We start from the raw sequence: 19369 nt of genomic DNA on the forward strand, positions 1-19369 counted from the left end.
TTTTCAACGTAGAGGGATGAAATTCGGAGAGTCGATACCTTGTACAAAACTGCTCCAAAAAGTCTCTTGCATGCATATTCCAAACCCAACAGGAAATCGGGTATTTTGGATTGAATGTGAAATTTTTATCGATTTACAGTGTGCACATTTTACACCTTGGCACCTAGGGAATTAGTTTGATCATTCTCAAAATTGGCGAGACTGTTCATGAGGCATATGAAATCTTAAGTTATCAAAATGGTGTGTTTTCATTCACGGGCCTGACCTGGGCGGGGTGCCAAAGTCGGCCATTTTTTTGCCAAAACACCGAATTCGGAAAATGACTGATAACTCCCTCATACAACGTTCAATCTATTTTAAATCTGGCATGTGTGTGAGGTATACCAGCCTGAGCAGGACTGGATTGAAAATTTACCATTTGTGCTTGGCGCCTCCTAGTGGGAACAGGAAATGTCCTTTTTTTACGGGACACACTCCTCCTCTAAAGGGAAAAAATCAATCTACCTCAAAGCTGCATAAGGGAAGCCTTAAGACCTGTCTTCAGGTGCCTGATGAAAAATATTGAAGTTTCGTTGAAGCGGAGGGGTCCAAACAGGAAAGTGAAAATGACTGTCAACAATTTTTCTCTCCAAAAACTTTGAACAGTCATAACTCGGCAGATATACAACATATCTGCGCCAAACTTCCCGTGCTTGTTGAGAGTCATACCCTGAAGGGCCTTGTAGGGGTCATTTGCATCAAACCTACAGCGCCAACTAGTGGCAATAGAAAGTCACTCGTTTTTCCAATACATGTTCAGTTCTTTTCAGGTTGGTCATTGTAGTTTCAAGACCTATTAAAATACTTATTTACGGCCCATGTCCACGTGTCTCTGTCTGTTGCCGTGACGACCCTTTGTTCGCCATTTAAAGGAAATATTTTTTTTCAGAGACTCAGGCAGCTTATAGAGCCACAATATTTGGCACACTTGGTCGAATTGGCCCACTTAGAAGATTAGTTTTGGGTTTTGAATAAGGGCTTGGCTGCACAGCTCAGTAGTGGCTCCTTTTTTGTAGTACTCTCTCCAATAGGGGTTTTTATCTCTTGGGTGTGGGAATGTATATAGGCTACTTTCGAGCATCTTAGGTTCTAATGAGATGATTAGAGAGGAGGATCTGCCACCACCCTGACCTGCACACAGTCCGAGTTGCGTGACGTCCGAGTTGCGCTAGATTGCGAGGGCCCGTTCAGTCCTGCTTGCAGGCCTAGTTAGGGCCCGAGCACTAGACGTGCGAAGGCCCTATTGTTTTGCAAAGGATTATTATTATTATTATTATTATTATTATTATTATTATTCTTTTTTCAGGGCAAATGAAAATGGCCAATTTGGAGGCCTGAACATGCACGAAAAGTCACCAAAATTTGCACATACGTGCCGCTTCGCGTAAATTTCGATAATCTTGTGTCGTTTTGAAAAAATGTCAAAAAATGGCTCAGTGGCGCCCCCTTTACCCTTAAAATTTTCAAAAAGGCCTCTCCTCTCAGGTTTTCAACGTAGAGCAATGAAATTTGGGGAGTAGATACCTTATGCCTAACTGTTCAAAAAAGCCTCTTGCACCCATATTCCAAATCCAACAGGAAATCGGATATTTTGGATCAAATGTGAAATTTTTATCGGTTCACAGTTGGGGTTTACATTTGGAGGCCTGAACATGCACGAAAACTCACCAAAATTTGCACATACATGCAACTTTGCGTAAATTTTGATAATCTACAAAAAAATTTAACAAAATCGCTCAGTGGCGCCCCCTTGAAATTTTCAAAAAGGCCTTTCCTATTAGGTTTTTTCAACGTAGAACGATGAAATTTGGCGAGTCGATACATTGTGCAAAACTGCTCCAAAAAGTCTCTTGCACCCATATTCCAAATCCAACAGGAAGTCGGAAATTTTGGATCAAATGTGAAATTTTATCGATTTACATTTGAGACCTTGTCGCTGAAGAAAATAGTTGGATCGTCTTCAAAATTGGTCAGAGTATTCAGGAGACATATGAGATCTTAAGTTTTCAAAATGGTGTGTTTTCACTCAAGGGTCGGGCCTGGGCGTGGTCCCAAAGTCGGCCATTTTTGGGCAAAATACCAAATTCAGAAAATGATTAAAAACTCCGTGATACAACGTTCAATCTTTTTCATTTCTAGCATGTATATGAGATATCCCAGCCTGAACACGACTGCATTGAAATATTACCCATTAGGCCTGGCGCCCCCTAGTGGGAACAGGAAATGGCCTTCTTTACGAGACAGGCTCCTCCTCCAAGGGAAAAAAAACTATTGACCTCAAACCTGTTTCAGGGGAGCCTCAAGACATGTGTTCAGGTCCCTGATAAAAAATATTGAGGTTTCGTTGAAGCGGAGAGGTCCAAACTGGAAGTGAAAATGACCGTCAACAATTTGTCTCGCCAAAAATTTTGAACAGTCATAACTCGGCAGATATGCAACATATCTGCGCCAAACTTTCCGTGTTTGTTGAGAGTCATACCCTGAAGGTTCTTGTAGGGGTCATTTGCATCAACTCTACAGTGCCAACTAGTGGCGAAAGAAAGAAGTTTTAAAAAAGGCCTTTCCTATTGGGTTTTTTCAACATAGAGCAAGGAAATTTGGGGAGTAGATACCTTATGCAAAACTGCTCCAAAAAGTCTCTTGCACCCATATTCCAAATCCAACAGGAAATTGGGTATTTTGGATCGAATGTGAAATTTTCATGGGTTCACAGTAAGAGTTTACATTTGGAGGCTTGAATATGCATAAAAACTCACCAAAATTTGCACATACATGCGGCTTTGGATAACGTTCGATAATCTTGCAACGTTACGAAAAAATTTAACAAAATGGCTCAGTGGCGCCCCCTTGAAATTTTCAAAAAGGCCTCTCCATTTAGGTTTTTCTAACATAGAGTGATGAAATTTGGAGAGTCAAAACTTTGTGCAAAACTGCTCCAAAAAGTCTCTTGCACACACATTCCAAATCCTACAGGAAATCGGGTATTTTGGATTGAATGTGAAATTTTTATCGATTTACAGTGTGCACATTTTACACCTTGGCACCTAGGGAATTAGTTTGATCATTCTCAAAATTGGCGAGCCTGTTCATGAGGCATATGAAATCTTAAGTTATAAAAATGGTGTGTTTTCATTCACGGGCCTGACCTGGGCGGGGTGCCAAAGTCGGCCATTTTTTCGCCAAAACACCGAATTCGGAAAATGACTGATAACTCCCTCATACAACGTTCAATCTATTTTAAATCTGGCATGTGTGTGAGGTATACTAGCCTGAGCAGGACTGGATTGAAAATTTACCATTTGTGCCTGGCGCCTCCTAGTGGGAACAGGAAATGCCCTTTTTTACGGGACACACTCCTCCTCCAAAGGGAAAAAATCAATCTACCTCAAACCTGCAAAAGGGAAGCCTTAAGACCTGTGTTCAGGTGCCTGATGAAAAATATTGAAGTTTCGTTGAAGCGGAGGGGTCCAAACAGGAAAGTGAAAATGACTGTCAACAATTTTTCTCTCCAAAAACTTTGAACAGTCATAACTCGGCAGATATACAACATATCTGCGCCAAACTTCCCGTGCTTGTTGAGAGTCATACCCTGAAGGGCCTTGTAGGGGTCATTTGCATCAACCCTACAGCGCCAACTAGTGGCAATAGAAAGTCACTCGTTTTTCCAATACATGTCCAGTTCTTTTCAGGTTGGTCATTGTAGTTTCAAGACCTATTAAAATACTTATTTACGGCCCATGTCCACGTGTCTCTGTCTGTTGCCGTGACGACCCTTTGTTCGCCATTTAAAGGAAATATTTTTTTTCAGAGACTCAGGCAGCTTATAGAGCCACAATAGTTGGCACACTTGGTCGAATTGGCCCAGTTAGAAGATTAATTTTAGTTTTGAATAAGGGCTTGGCTGCACAGCTCAGTAGTGGCTCCTTTTTTGTAGTACTCTCTCCAATAGGGGTTTTTATCTCTTGGGTGTGGGAATGTAAATAGGCGACTTTCGAGCATGTTAGGTTCTAATGAGATGATTAGAGAGGAGGATCTGCCACCGCCCTGACCTGCACACAGTCCGAGTTGCGTGACGTCCGAGTTGCGCTAGATCGCGAGGGCCCGTTCAGTCCTGCTTGCAGGCCTAGTTAGGGCCCGAGCACTAGACGTGCGAAGGCCCTATTGTTTTGCAAAGGATTATTATTATTATTATTATTATTATTCTTTTTTCAGGGCAAATGAAAATGGCCAATTTGGAGGCCTGAACATGCACGAAAAGTCACCAAAATTTGCACATACGTGCCGCTTCGCGTAAATTTCGATAATCTTGTGTCGTTTTGAAAAAATGTCAAAAAATGGCTCAGTGGCGCCCCCTTTACCCTTAAAATTTTCAAAAAGGCCTCTCCTCTCAGGTTTTCAACGTAGAGCAATGAAATTTGGGGAGTAGATACCTTATGCCTAACTGTTCAAAAAAGCCTCTTGCACCCATATTCCAAATCCGACAGGAAATCGGATATTTTGGATCAAATGTGAAATTTTTATCGGTTCACAGTTGGGGTTTACATTTGGAGGCCTGAACATGCACGAAAACTCACCAAAATTTGCACATACATGCAACTTTGCGTAAATTTTGATAATCTACAAAAAAATTTAACAAAATCGCTCAGTGGCGCCCCCTTGAAATTTTCAAAAAGGCCTTTCCTATTAGGTTTTTTCAACGTAGAACGATGAAATTTGGCGAGTCGATACATTGTGCAAAACTGCTCCAAAAAGTCTCTTGCACCCATATTCCAAATCCAACAGGAAGTCGGAAATTTTGGATCAAATGTGAAATTTTATCGATTTACATTTGAGACCTTGTCGCTGAAGAAAATAGTTGGATCGTCTTCAAAATTGGTCAGAGTATTCAGGAGACATATGAGATCTTAAGTTTTCAAAATGGTGTGTTTTCACTCAAGGGTCGGGCCTGGGCGTGGTCCCAAAGTCGGCCATTTTTGGGCAAAATACCAAATTCAGAAAATGATTAAAAACTCCGTGATACAACGTTCAATCTTTTTCATTTCTAGCATGTATATGAGATATCCCAGCCTGAACACGACTGCATTGAAATATTACCCATTAGGCCTGGCGCCCCCTAGTGGGAACAGGAAATGGCCTTCTTTACGAGACAGGCTCCTCCTCCAAGGGAAAAAAATCTATTGACCTCAAACCTGTTTCAGGGGAGCCTCAAGACATGTGTTCAGGTCCCTGATAAAAAATATTGAGGTTTCGTTGAAGCGGAGAGGTCCAAACTGGAAGTGAAAATGACCGTCAACAATTTGTCTCGCCAAAAATTTTGAACAGTCATAACTCGGCAGATATGCAACATATCTGCGCCAAACTTTCCGTGTTTGTTGAGAGTCATACCCTGAAGGTTCTTGTAGGGGTCATTTGCATCAACTCTACAGTGCCAACTAGTGGCGAAAGAAAGAAGTTTTAAAAAAGGCCTTTCCTATTGGGTTTTTTCAACATAGAGCAAGGAAATTTGGGGAGTAGATACCTTATGCAAAACTGCTCCAAAAAGTCTCTTGCACCCATATTCCAAATCCAACAGGAAATTGGGTATTTTGGATCGAATGTGAAATTTTCATGGGTTCACAGTAAGAGTTTACATTTGGAGGCTTGAATATGCATAAAAACTCACCAAAATTTGCACATACATGCGGCTTTGGATAACGTTCGATAATCTTGCAACGTTACGAAAAAATTTAACAAAATGGCTCAGTGGCGCCCCCTTGAAATTTTCAAAAAGGCCTCTCCATTTAGGTTTTTCTAACATAGAGTGATGAAATTTGGAGAGTCAAAACTTTGTGCAAAACTGCTCCAAAAAGTCTCTTGCACACACATTCCAAATCCTACAGGAAATCGGGTATTTTGGATTGAATGTGAAATTTTTATCGATTTACAGTGTGCACATTTTACACCTTGGCACCTAGGGAATTAGTTTGATCATTCTCAAAATTGGCGAGCCTGTTCATGAGGCATATGAAATCTTAAGTTATAAAAATGGTGTGTTTTCATTCACGGGCCTGACCTGGGCGGGGTGCCAAAGTCGGCCATTTTTTCGCCAAAACACCGAATTCGGAAAATGACTGATAACTCCCTCATACAATGTTCAATCTATTTTAAATCTGGCATGTGTGTGAGGTATACTAGCCTGAGCAGGACTGGATTGAAAATTTACCATTTGTGCCTGGCGCCTCCTAGTGGGAACAGGAAATGCCCTTTTTTACGGGACACACTCCTCCTCTAAAGGGAAAAAATCAATCTACCTCAAACCTGCAAAAGGGAAGCCTTAAGACCTGTGTTCAGGTGCCTGATGAAAAATATTGAAGTTTCGTTGAAGCGGAGGGGTCCAAACAGGAAAGTGAAAATGACTGTCAACAATTTTTCTCTCCAAAAACTTTGAACAGTCATAACTCGGCAGATATACAACATATCTGCGCCAAACTTCCCGTGCTTGTTGAGAGTCATACCCTGAAGGGCCTTGTAGGGGTCATTTGCATCAACCCTACAGCGCCAACTAGTGGCAATAGAAAGTCACTCGTTTTTCCAATACATGTCCAGTTCTTTTCAGGTTGATCATTGTAGTTTCAAGACCTATTAAAATACTTATTTACGGCCCGTGTCCACGTGTCTCTGTCTGTTGCCGTGACGACCCTTTGTTCGCCATTTAAAGGAAATATTTTTTTTCAGAGACTCAGGCAGCTTATAGAGCCACAATAGTTGGCACACTTGGTCGAATTGGCCCAGTTAGAAGATTAATTTTAGTTTTGAATAAGGGCTTGGCTGCACAGCTCAGTAGTGGCTCCTTTTTTGTAGTACTCTCTCCAATAGGGGTTTTTATCTCTTGGGTGTGGGAATGTAAATAGGCGACTTTCGAGCATGTTAGGTTCTAATGAGATGATTAGAGAGGAGGATCTGCCACCGCCCTGACCTGCACACAGTCCGAGTTGCGTGACGTCCGAGTTGCGCTAGATCGCGAGGGCCCGTTCAGTCCTGCTTGCAGGCCTAGTTATTATTATTATTCTTCTTCTTTCTTCATGGCAAATGAAAATGGCCAATTTGGAGGCCTGAACATGCACGAAAAGTCACCAAAATTTGCACATACGTGCAGATTCGCGTAAAATTTGATAATCTTGCGTCGTTTTGAAAAAATTTCAAAAAATGGCTCAGTGGCGCCCCCTTGACCCTTAAAATTTTCAAAAAGGCCTCTCCTCTCAGGTTTTCAACGTAGAGCGATGAAATTTGGGGAGTAGATACCTTATGCCTAACTGTTCAAAAAAGCCTCTTGCACCCATATTCCAAATCCGACAGGAAATCGGATATTTTGGATCAAATGTGAAATTTTTTCGGTTCACAGTTGGAGTTTACGTTTGGAGGCCTGAACATGCACGAAAACTCACCAAAATTTGCACATACATGCAACTTTGCGTAAATTTTGATAATCTACAAAAAAATTTAACAAAATCGCTCAGTGGCGCCCCCTTGAAATTTTCAAAAAGGCCTTTCCTATTAGGTTTTTTCAACGTAGAATGATGAAATTTGGTGAGTCGATACATTGCGTAAAACTGCTCCAAAAAGTCTCTTGCACCTATATTCCAAATCCAACAGGAAGTCGGAAATTTTGGATCAAATGCGAAATTTTATCGATTTACATTTGAGACCTTGTCGCTGAAGAAAATAGTTGGATCGTCTTCAAAATTGGTCAGACTATACAGGAGACATATGAGATCTTAAGTTTTCAAAATGGTGAGTTTTCATCCAAGGGTCTGGCCTGGGCGTAGTCCCAAAGTTGGCCATTTTTGGGCAAAACACCAAATTCAGAAAATGATTAAAAACTCCGTGATACAACGTTCAATCTTTTTCATTTCTAGCAAGTATATGAGATATCCCAGCCTGAACACGACTGCATTTAAATTTTACCCATTAGGCTTGGCGCCCCCTAGTGGGAACAGGAAATGGCCTTCTTTACGAGACAGGCTCCTCCTCCAAGGGAAAAAAATCTATTGACCTCAAACCTGTTTCAGGGGAGCCTCAAGACATGTGTTCAGGTGCCTAATGAAAAATATTGAGGTTTTGTAGAAGCGGAGAGGTACAAACTGGAAGTGAAAATGACCGTCAACAATTTGTCTCGCCAAAAACTTTGAACAGTCATAACTCGGCAGATATACAACATATCTGCGCCAAACTTCCCGTGTTTGTTGAGAGTCATACCCTGAAGGTTCGTGTAGGGGTCATTTGCATCAACTCTACAGTGCCAACTAGTGGCGACAGAAAGAAGTTTTAAAAAAGGCCTTTCCTATTGGGTTTTTCCAACATAGAGTGAGGAAATTTGGGGAGTTGATACCTTGTGCAAAACTGCTCCAAAAAGTCTCTTGCACCCATTTTCCAAATCCAACAGGAAATCGGGTATTTTGGATCAAATGTGAAATTTTTATCGGTTCACAGTAGGAGTTTACATTTGGAGGCTTGAACATGCACGAAAACTCACAAAAATTTCGACATACATGCGGCTTTGCATAACGTTCAATAATCTTGCAACGTTACGAAAAAATGTAACAAAATGGCTCAGTGGCGCCCCCTTGAAATTTTCAAAAAGGCCTCTCCATTTAGGTTTTTTCAACGTAGATGGATGAAATTCGGAGAGTCAATACCTTGTACAAAACTGCTCCAAAAAGTCTCTTGCATGCGTATTCCAAACCCAACAGGAAATCGGGTATTTTGGATTGAATGTGAATTTTTTATCGATTTACAGTGTGCACATTTTACACCTTGGCACCTAGGGAATTAGTTTGATCATTCTCAAAATTGGCGAGACTGTTCATGAGGCATATGAAATCTTAAGTTATCAAAATGGTGTGTTTTCATTCACGGGCCTGACCTGGGCGGGGTGCCAAAGTCGGCCATTTTTTCGCCAAAACACCGAATTCGGAAAATGACTGATAACTCCCTCATACAACGTTCAATCTATTTTAAATCTGCCATGTGTGTGAGGTATACCAGCCTGAGCACGACTGGATTGAAAATTTACCATTTGTGCCTGGCGCCTCCTAGTGGGAACAGGAAATGCCCTTTTTTACGGTGACACACTCCTCCTCCAAGGGAAAAAATTAATCGACCTCAAACCTGCATAAGGGAAGCCTTAAGACCTGTCTTCAGGTGCCTGATGAAAAATATTGAAGTTTCGTTGAAGCGGAGGGGTCCAAACAGGAAAGTGAAAATGACTGTCAATAATTTTTCTCTCCAAAAATTTTGAACAGTCATAACTCGGCAGATATACAACATATCTGCGGCAAACTTCCCGTGCTTGTTGAGAGTCATACCCTGAAGGGCCTTGTAGGGGTCATTTGCATCAAACCTACAGCGCCAACTAGTGGCAATAGAAAGTCACTCGTTTTTCCAATACATGTTCAGTTCTTTTCAGGTTGGTCATTGTAGTTTCAAGACCTATTAAAATACTTATTTACGGCCCATGTCCACGTGTCTCTGTCTGTTGCCGTGACGACCCTTTGTTCGCCATTTAAAGGAAATATTTTTTTTCAGAGACTCAGGCAGCTTATAGAGCCACAGTATTTGGCACACTTGGTCGAATTGGCCGAGTTAGAAGATTAATTTTGGGTTTTGAATAAGGGCTTGGCTGCACAGCTCAGTAGTGGCTCCTTTTTTGTAGTACTCTCTCCAATAGGGGTTTTTATCTCTTGGGTGTGGGAATGTAAATAGGCGACTTTCGAGCATGTTAGGTTCTAATGAGATAATTAGAGAGGACGATCTGCCACCAGCCTGACCTGCACACAGTCCGAGTTGCGTGACGTCCGAGTTGCGCTAGATTGCGAGGGCCCGTTCAGTCCTGCTTGCAGGCCTAGTTTTGTATTATTATCTCACTTTTAAATGGAAGTAAAAGATCTAAGCTGGACATAAATGGAGTTGGTGACATAATTTGCCAGATAACACCTAATGACATTTGTCATCAGCATTCAGGAATGCCCATGAGATTGTCATGTCATGATTCCGACAGTCTTGCAACACCGCTGTCAAAAAGTGTTACCTATTAACCCAGATAAATCAACAAATAAGCTGCACTGGACTATAAGCGTATATTAGCTATAACAACTTACAGCCTTATGCAGGCCAACCCAGAGCACAGCTGTCCTTTATCCATTATCTGCTCCTCAGTCATACAATGTGACAATCCAGCCAGACAAAGCTGCCACCAGAGGGCAGTGAATCCTCCATCATTAAACAAAATACAATAGTTTTGGACTTTTTGGATAGTTATTTTGAGATTTAAGCGACTTAAAGGATTACATCCGCCTTACGCGTAAATTCGGGTTATGTCGCCAGCGTAAGAACTGAACTCGCTCGTAACCCGGGGACTACCTGGACTGTGATAGTTTTGTTCACAGTTTGGGTGATGATTTTTGCCAATTGTGATTTTACAATTGTGAAAGAATATTTTATTCATGCTTATAAAACACATAACTGCTGTGATACTATATTCATTTGTGCTGTGACTATCCATGTTTATGTGCTCTACCTATTTCTTTGAACATAATACAAAGGGTTTCTGTGGACTGTCTTATCTGATTTTACTCCCTTTCGTGCCAGCTACGGCTAAGTTCCCAAGGTCGTAACTCACAAGGTTTTTCGGCCGAAAAACACCAGAGGTGGGCTGTAATAAGTTTTATTTTTGCTTTCATAGTAGGTATTGTTTTCATAGTAAGCAACGCCCTTTCAACAAGCATATGTAGACCCTTGACTTGTGTATCCTCTTTGTACTTCTGTGTGTTCACAGCATCTGGCTGGAGCACACCATTGTAACCTGGATATATATCTTGTTTATAAAGTCTTCGAAGCAGGCAATCCATGGCTGGGTTTGATTCTTTCTCTTATCTGAGCTATTGATTGATACTCGTCTTGGAGTTCAAACTTGAACTTCCCTGACAGCAATACCTAGTGGCCAGTGTTGCAAAAGGAAGAAAAATTGAACCTATAATGTAGACATTTCTATATTCAGTGTTCAATTACCTTTGGTAAATGGACAGTACTTACATAGGGCATTTATCTACATGGTTACCATGCCCAAAGCGCTTTACATAAGCACACATTTACACTTTCACACACACACACCAATCATCATATGCAACCTTTTTAAAAAAAAAAAAAAAAAAAAAGCATATCGGCCTGATATATCTTTTAAAAAAATCGGCTTTAGACAGCGGGAATCGGCTGAATTTCAAATCATTTAAAATTCTGTATTGGCATCAGGCTTTTAAAATCCAAAATCGGTCGTTCTCTAGTATTTTCTCAATGAAACGTGATTCAATTGTACTTGGCAACAGCCAGTTGACCTTCTTTAATTATCTTCACAATTCAAGTACGCTGTATTTTCTCTACAAATTCTTTAAAACTATCAGATTAAATACAATTAATATGTTACCCCAAACAAAAACAAAAAAAACGTTCAAATTGGACGATATATACCGTATTGGCCCGAATAAGACAGCCCTGATTATAAGACGACCCCCTCTTTTTCAAGACTCAAGTTTGGAGGGGGGAAAAAAAAAAAAAAAAAAAGACTTTTTCAACACCAAATTAATTTTTATACAGAATTACACATACATCGGGAAAAAAATGATTAAAACAATATATTTGAGGGGGAAAAAGCATGTTATTTTGCCTCATTCAAATCTTAATATCTGAACCTTTAAATATGTTAACTAAAGTGCAATCACATTCGTAAATGAATGGCGTCTGGTTTTTTAAATGTAAATAAACCAATCTATTGTGATAAAACAAGAAAATTGCAATAACTGCAATAACCATCAAAGTGAGGTCTAACTGTAACTGTAGTCTTGAAACAGATCTGAACTAGCCCTGCAAGCAGGACTCAACGGGCCCTCGGGAGTCCTGTGTCGATTTCTCCAAATTCTTTTCGGTGATTTTTTGGGGGGGTCAGTAGGTTTTTTTTCCCCTTCCAGGAGGAGCCTGTCTCATAAAAAAGGCCATTTCCTATTCCCAGCAGGAGGCGCCAGGCCTAATGGGTGATATTTCAATGAAGTTAAGTTCAGGCTGGGATACATCACGTACATGGCAAATATGAAAACGATTGAACGTTGTATGGGGGAGTTATTAGTCATTTTCTGAATTTGGAGTTTTGTCAAAAAAATGTCCGACTTTGGCACCCCATCGACTTTATCACGATGAAAAATAAATTGTATCTTTTTTTCTCCTACAGATGAAGTAGCAGAGTGTGAAGCAACAGCCTTAATGAGTCAAAGCAGTTCTTCACTGCTGTCATCAGATGAACCAATTTATCCCTAATATATTTCTTTGAAAAGTACATAGTATTTTTTTCTCCCACAGAAGTAGCAGCAGAGTGTGAACCCTAAAGCCCTAACCCTAAACCCAAACCCTAACACACACAAAAAAAAAAAAAACGGCCCGCGCAGGTCAGGCCCGTGAATGAAAACTCACCATTTTAATATGTGCAAATTTTGGTGAGTTTTCCAGCATGTTCAGAACTTCAAATTGGCCATTTTCATTTGCCCGGAAGAAGCCCTAACCCTAAACCCCAACCCCCAAATAAGCCCGACTTTGGTACTCGGCCCAGGTCAGGCCCGTGAATAAAAACTCACCATTTAATTAACTTAACATCTCATATGTCTCATGAAGAGTCTCACCAATTTTGATGAGGATCCAACTAATTGCCTTGGCGCAATGGTCTGAAACGTGCACCCTGGTTTTCTACAAAAATGGCATGTTTTCAATATTCAATCCAAAATACCAGATTTCCTGTTGGGTTTGGAATATGGGTGCATGACACTTTTTGAAGCATTTTTGCACAAGGTATCGACTCCCCAAATTTCATCGCTTTACATTGAAAAAACCTAAATGGAGAGGACTTTTTTAAAAATTCCAGGGGGCGCCACTGAGCCATTTTGTGACATTCTTTCACAACGTTACCAAATTATCGAAATTTTCGCAAAGACGCATGTGTGTGGAAATTTTGGTGAGTTTTTTGAGCATGTTAAGTCCTCCAAATTGGCGATTTTCATTTGCCATGAAGAAAGAATAATAATCCTTTGCAGAACAATAGGGCCTTCGCACCATGTTGGTGCTCAGGGCCTAATAAAGAAAAACATTGCAATAAAATAATGCAAACTGATTAAACCTGAGAGTAGCTGAGATCTGTCATGACAGAACCTTACTCCTCAAGTTCAGCATTCGCTTCAATGATATCTGGCGCCATCTAGCGTTGTGAATAGGTATAATGTCTAGACCGCGAATATAAGACAACCCCCACTTTTTCAGTCTTATTCGAATGCAAAAAACACAGTCTTATATTCGGGCCAATACGGTAAATTGATTTTTTACCCTGCCAGCAAATCACACGTCAATGTAATTAAGTTATAGAAACAATGTTCTTTAATAGCAATAACTTTCACTGCCATTGACAATAATAGCTGTACAATCACGTCGCGCTTTTCATCCTTTTGTAGTGAATTTAAATGAGTTTGTCAAAAGTAGATGTTCAATCTATTTGAAGTGGGGGGGTTAACAGCGAATGGACGTCTAGCACCGTCAATTGTTAAAAGAATTCAAAATTTCCTGAAAAGCCGACTCCCTTCAGAAAACCTCAGCAAATACTTCGGAAACTTCTCGCTCAGCGAGCCCATCCAGTGTAACGAATACAAAAGAATTTGTACTAACAAGGGAATTTCCTTTGTAACCCCATCACACATTTTCCTCAGGGCGACATTTGAGTTTTTTGTGACGTAACCTGCCATGAATGGGAGTCCAGTATTTTAAAGCGCAAATATGAACTAAGATCAGGATGTTAAACGTTGTGTGACATCTGCGTGGCAAGGATTTCATGTTACACACACAGGATATCAAACAAAAGGAAATATGACTCACACCCTTGAGTATTTTTTCCTTTTACAACAAGAACTAATTTCTGCTGATAAAGAAACTTTAAGGTGGGGATGGGGAGGCAGAAGATTCACTTTCGGAATAGGGAAATTTTGGGGCGGGGCTGCTTGTGAATGATCATGTTTCAGTACCATTTCACAGGTACAGTAGATATAATCCATTTGAACTGGGAGGGTGACTTAAAAACAGATTTGTTTGTCACAAACCGTTTTAAATTCCGGTTACGTCGCCCGCGTAGGAACGGCACTCGACTACCGCTACCAAGGGCGTAGGTTTGGTCTCAACGTTGGTAGGAACGATATACACTGCTGGCCAAAAGTATTGGCACCTCTGCAATTCTGTCAGATAATGCTCAATTTCTCCCAGAAAATGATTGCAATTACAAATGTTTTGGTAGTAATATCTTCATTTATTTTGCTTGCAATGAAAAAAAAAAAAAAGAATGGGGGAAAAAAATGAAATAATTATCCTTTTTAGTGCTGCAACGATTAATCGATTAACTCGAGGATTCGATTAGAAAAAAATATTTGAATTAAATTTTGCTGCTCCGAGTATTCGTTTCATTAAAGTGGCGTTCTAATGGTTTATTTTCAAAGTGTTTGCATTTAGTTTCATTGATTAGAGTGGATACACTGCCCTCTGGTCCGCTTTTTTCCACATGGCTTAATCCAACTGGTCCCGGTTAAGACCAACGTAAATCAAGTTATTGTTTGAGCGACTGTTCTTTTAATGCATTCATATTTTAGTTTATAGGTATATTTAACAGTTTTTTGTGGTAATATGTGTCTGAACTAGGGCTGCAGCTATCGATTATTTTAGTAGTCGATTAATCGATAAACTAGTTCGAATAATCGAGTAATCGGATAAGAACATAAAAAAAATACCTGAGCTGAGCCTCAAACGGTAAAAAGAAAAAAAAAAGGATCAATGTACAACAAAAGAACAATTGGCTAATTTACATAGCAAAAGTCAGCTAGTTTAAATGGTATAAAATACAAATTTTTTTTTTTTTTTTTTTTTACAATGCTCTTGACAAATGGTTCAGACACATATTCCCACAAAAATTGGCTAAATATACCTTTAAACTAAATTACAAATGCATTAAAAAAAAAAAAAACATTAGCTCAAACAAAAAAAAAAAAAGGCTTATGTTGGTCTTAACAGGGAGCATCTGAATGAGGCAGACTAGAGACCAGTGTATCCACCCAAATCTATAAAACTAAATGCAAACACTTTCAAAACAAACCATTACAACGCCACTTCATATAAACGAATAATCGAAGCAGCAAAATTTTATTCGAATCTTTTTTCTAATCGAATACTCGAGTTAATCGATTAATCGTTGCTGCACTAGTCTGAACCATTTGTTAAGAGTATTGTAAAACAAAATAATAAAAACTAGCATTTTATAGCGTTTAAGCTAGCGGATTTTTGCGGAAGTTTGCCAATTGTTTTTTTTCTTGTACATAGATCCTCATTTAAGAAAAAAAAAAAAATACCGTTTGAGACTCATGTATTTTAATTTTTCCTGTTCCTTATCCGATTACTCGATTATTCAAACTAGCTAGTCCATCAATTAATCGACTACTAAAATATTCGATAGCTGCAGCGCTTTTACACAAAACTCCAAAAATTGGCCGGACAAAAGTATTCGCACCCTTTGAAAAATCATCTGCTGCTTCTCTAATTTGTGTAATTGACAGCACCTGTTACTTACCTTTGGCACATAACAGGTGGTGGCAATTACTAAATCACACTTGCAGCCAGTTAAAATTGATTACGTTGACTCAACCACTGTCCTGTGTGCACCACATTGACCATGGAGAAAAGAAAGAAGACCAAAGAAATGTCTGAGGACTTGAGAAGCATAATATCCAAAGACCCGACCTGTTCCTGTGTCTACCATGCGCAGTGTCATCAATAAGTGCAAAGCCCGTGGCACTGTGGCTAACCTCCCTAGATGTGGACGGAAAAGAAAAGTTGACGAGCGATTTCAACGAAAGATTGTGCGGATGGTGGATAAAGAACCTCGACTAACATCCAAACAAGTTCAAGCCGTCCTGCCGTCCGAGGGTACAACAGTGTCAACCTGTACCATCTGTCGGCGTCTGAATGAAAAGGGACTCTATGGTAAGATACCCAGGAAGACCCCACTTCTGACCAAGAGACATAAAAAAGCCAGGCTGGAGTGTGCAAAAACTTACCTGAGAAAGCCAAAAATGTTTTGGAAGAACATCCTCTGGTCAGATGAGACAAAAGTCGAGCTTTTGGGGATAAGGCATCAACAGAGTTTACAGGGGAAGAAAAAAAAAGGTCTTCAAAGAAAAGTACACGGTCCCCACAGTCAAACATGGCGGAGGTTCCCTGATGTTTTGGGGTTGCTTTGCTGCCTCTGGCACTGGACTGCTTGACCGTGTGCATGGCATTATGAAGTCTGAAGACTACCACCAAATTTTGCAGCATAATGTAGGGCCCAGTGTGAGAAAATTGGGTCTCCCTCAGCGGTCATAGGTCTTCCAGTGACAATGACCCAAAACACACTTCAAAAAACACTAGAAAATGGTTTGAGAGAAAGAACTGGAGAGTTCTAAAGTGGCCAGCAATAAGTCCCATAGAACACCTGTGGAGAGATCTGAAAACGGCAGTTTGGAGAAGGCACCCTTCAAATCTCAGAGACCTGAACAGTTGGCCAAAGAAGAATGGTCTAAAATTCCAGCAGAGCAATGTTAAGAACCTCATTGATGGAGACTGAAAGCGGTTTTTCGCAGTTATTTTGTCTAAAAGGTTGTTGAGGGTGTCAATATTTTTGTCCGGCCCATTTTTGGAGTTTTGTGTAAAATGAATGATTTTTTCCCCTCATTGTCTTTTGTGTTTTTCCATCGCAAGCAAAATAAAGGAAGATATTTCTACCGAAGCATTAGTAATTGCAATCATTTTCTAGGAGAAATTGAGCATTATCTGACAGAATTGCAGGGGTGCCAATACTTCTGGCCAGTACTATATTGGTTCAGGTGATACACCATTCGATTCCAACCTTTGTTTTGAAAAACTATTAAACATTTTGAAAACTTCCAGAATAAATGTCTGGATCTTATTAGCAAATTTAAATTGCAATATTTGAACATAAATTATATTAAAATACACAATAAATACAAACTTGTAAATCAGCCGTTCAGGTAAAACACTACCTTTTTTGTCAAAAAGCACAGCTAAATTCAACAAAAAAATTGGGGAGAAAGCGGTAGACTCCGGTTCACTACATTTCTCAACGTTTAATTAACGTTAACATGAGAAAACACATACAGGAGTATATTTCTCTCAAAGCAGCTTCCTATACGAGTCCGGGAAAATCACACAGATTAATGTTATGCTAACTCTGGTGCAGGTTGGAATTTCAGTAGTAAAATAACATTTGTCTTTTCTCGTCCCGAACACAGTGTGGGTATTCAAGGTGTCGCTCTTGAATGGTTCAAGTCGTACCTAAATGAACTGAGTTTTTGTGTAAAAATGGGCAATTTCACGTCCAAAAGGCATCGCTTCCACACGGGGTTCCCAAGGGATCTGTCCTCGGCCCTCTTTTATTTTCGCTTTATTTATTGCCTCTTGGTTCTGTTTTTAGGAAACATGGTGTTGTATTTCATTTGTATGCTGATGACTGTCAGATCTATTATCCAATGGCACGTTCTGTCAACTCATTGAATGCCTCAACGGCAAAGTCGAGGCTTTTACTAAATTTTTAAGTTTGAATGACAGCAAGACTGAAGTCATGGTGTTCGGACCAAGTAGCCAGGCCTCCCTGAATGTTGACCTCGGTTCATTGTCTCCGTTTCTTAAGAACTACAGTATGTCGAAAATCTAGAGGTCCAATTTGATTCTGATTTTAAATTTGAGAAGCAGATTTCATGTGTTGTACGGGACTGTTTTTATCAGCTTCGCCAGATTGCTAAGGTGAAATCTATTGTTTCACGCTGTGATTTGGAGAAATTGATCCATGCTTTTGTCGTAACTGCTGGATTACGGTAATTCTTTGTATGCAAGCGTCGGTCAGACTGCACTGGCCCGTCTGCAGCTTGTGCAAAATTCTGCTGCTCGACTCCGAACTAAAACTCTCAGGCACGAACATATCACCCCGATTTTAGCATCTCTTCACTGGCTCCCAGTACATTACCGAATACTTTTTTAAAATGTTTGAATAATCTTGCACCGCCATATCTGTCAGAACTGCTTTAGCCTTACAGTCCAACCAGAACCCTCAGATCAGCTGACCACCTGCTTCTAGAAGTCCCAAGATCAAGGCTGAAGCTTAGGGGTGACCGTGCATTTGCAGTGATGGCGCCCAGGCTTTGGAACCAATTACCACTTACTATTAGACAGGCCCCTTTCACTTACGGATTTTAAATAACGCCTTAAAACATTTTTCTTCAGCTTTTAATGTACAATGACTGTTTGTGCTATACAAATACAGTTGATTGATTGAAAATTTGTGGTGTGTTCGCCACCTCCACAACATTTTTAAGGGGAAGGTGGTGGTAGTTTGTGTTGGGGCTGTGATTGCGTATGTGTGTGGAGGGAGTCAAGTCATCAGCCAATCAAACGTACAGTGGGGCAAATAAGTATTTAGTCAACCACTAATTGTGCAAGTTATCCCACTTGAAAATATTAGAGAGGCCTGTAATTGTCAACATGGTTAAACCTCAACCATGAGAGACAGAATGTGGAAAAAAAAACAACAGAAAATCACATTGTTTGATTTTTAAAGAATTTATTTGCAAATCATGGTGGAAAATAAGTATTTGGTCAATACCAAAAGTTCATCTCAATTCTTTGTTATGTACCGTTTGTTGGCAATAACTGAGGCCAAACGTTTTCTGTAACTCTTCACAAGCTTTTCACACACTGTTCCTGGTATTTTGACCCATTCCTCTGTGCAGATCTCCTCTAGAGCAGTGATGTTTTGGGGCTGTTGTTGGGCAACACAGACTTTCAACTCTCTCGGCAGATTTTCTATGGGGTTGAGACCTGGAGACTGGCTAGGCCACTCCAGGACCTTGAAATGCTTCCTACGAAGCCACTCCTTTGTTGCCCTGGCTGTGTGTTTTGGATCATTGCCATGCTGAAAGACCCAGTCACGTCTCATCTTCAATGCCCTTGCTCATGGAAGGAGATTTTCACTCAAAATCTCTCGATACATGGCCCCATTCATTCTTTCCTTTACACAGATCATTCGTCCTGGTCCCTTTGAAGAAAAACAGCCCCAAAGCATGATGTTTACACCCCCATGCTTCACAGTGGGTATGGTGCAATTCAGTATTCTTTTTCCTCCAAACAAGAGAACCTGGGTTTCTACCAAAAAGTTCTATTTTGGTTTCATCTGACC

General features: G+C 40.2%; 1 protein-coding gene across 1 annotated transcript in view; it reads right to left on the reverse strand.

The window, feature by feature from the left end:
• Positions 1-19369, reverse strand: part of LOC130914542 (beta-1,4-galactosyltransferase 3-like) — a 65930-nt gene that overhangs the window by 22833 nt on the left and 23728 nt on the right. The gene's annotated exons all lie outside the window — the stretch shown is intronic.

This window comes from Corythoichthys intestinalis, chromosome 4 (genome assembly GCF_030265065.1).
Source record: "Corythoichthys intestinalis isolate RoL2023-P3 chromosome 4, ASM3026506v1, whole genome shotgun sequence".
Lineage (NCBI taxonomy): Eukaryota > Metazoa > Chordata > Actinopteri > Syngnathiformes > Syngnathidae > Corythoichthys > Corythoichthys intestinalis.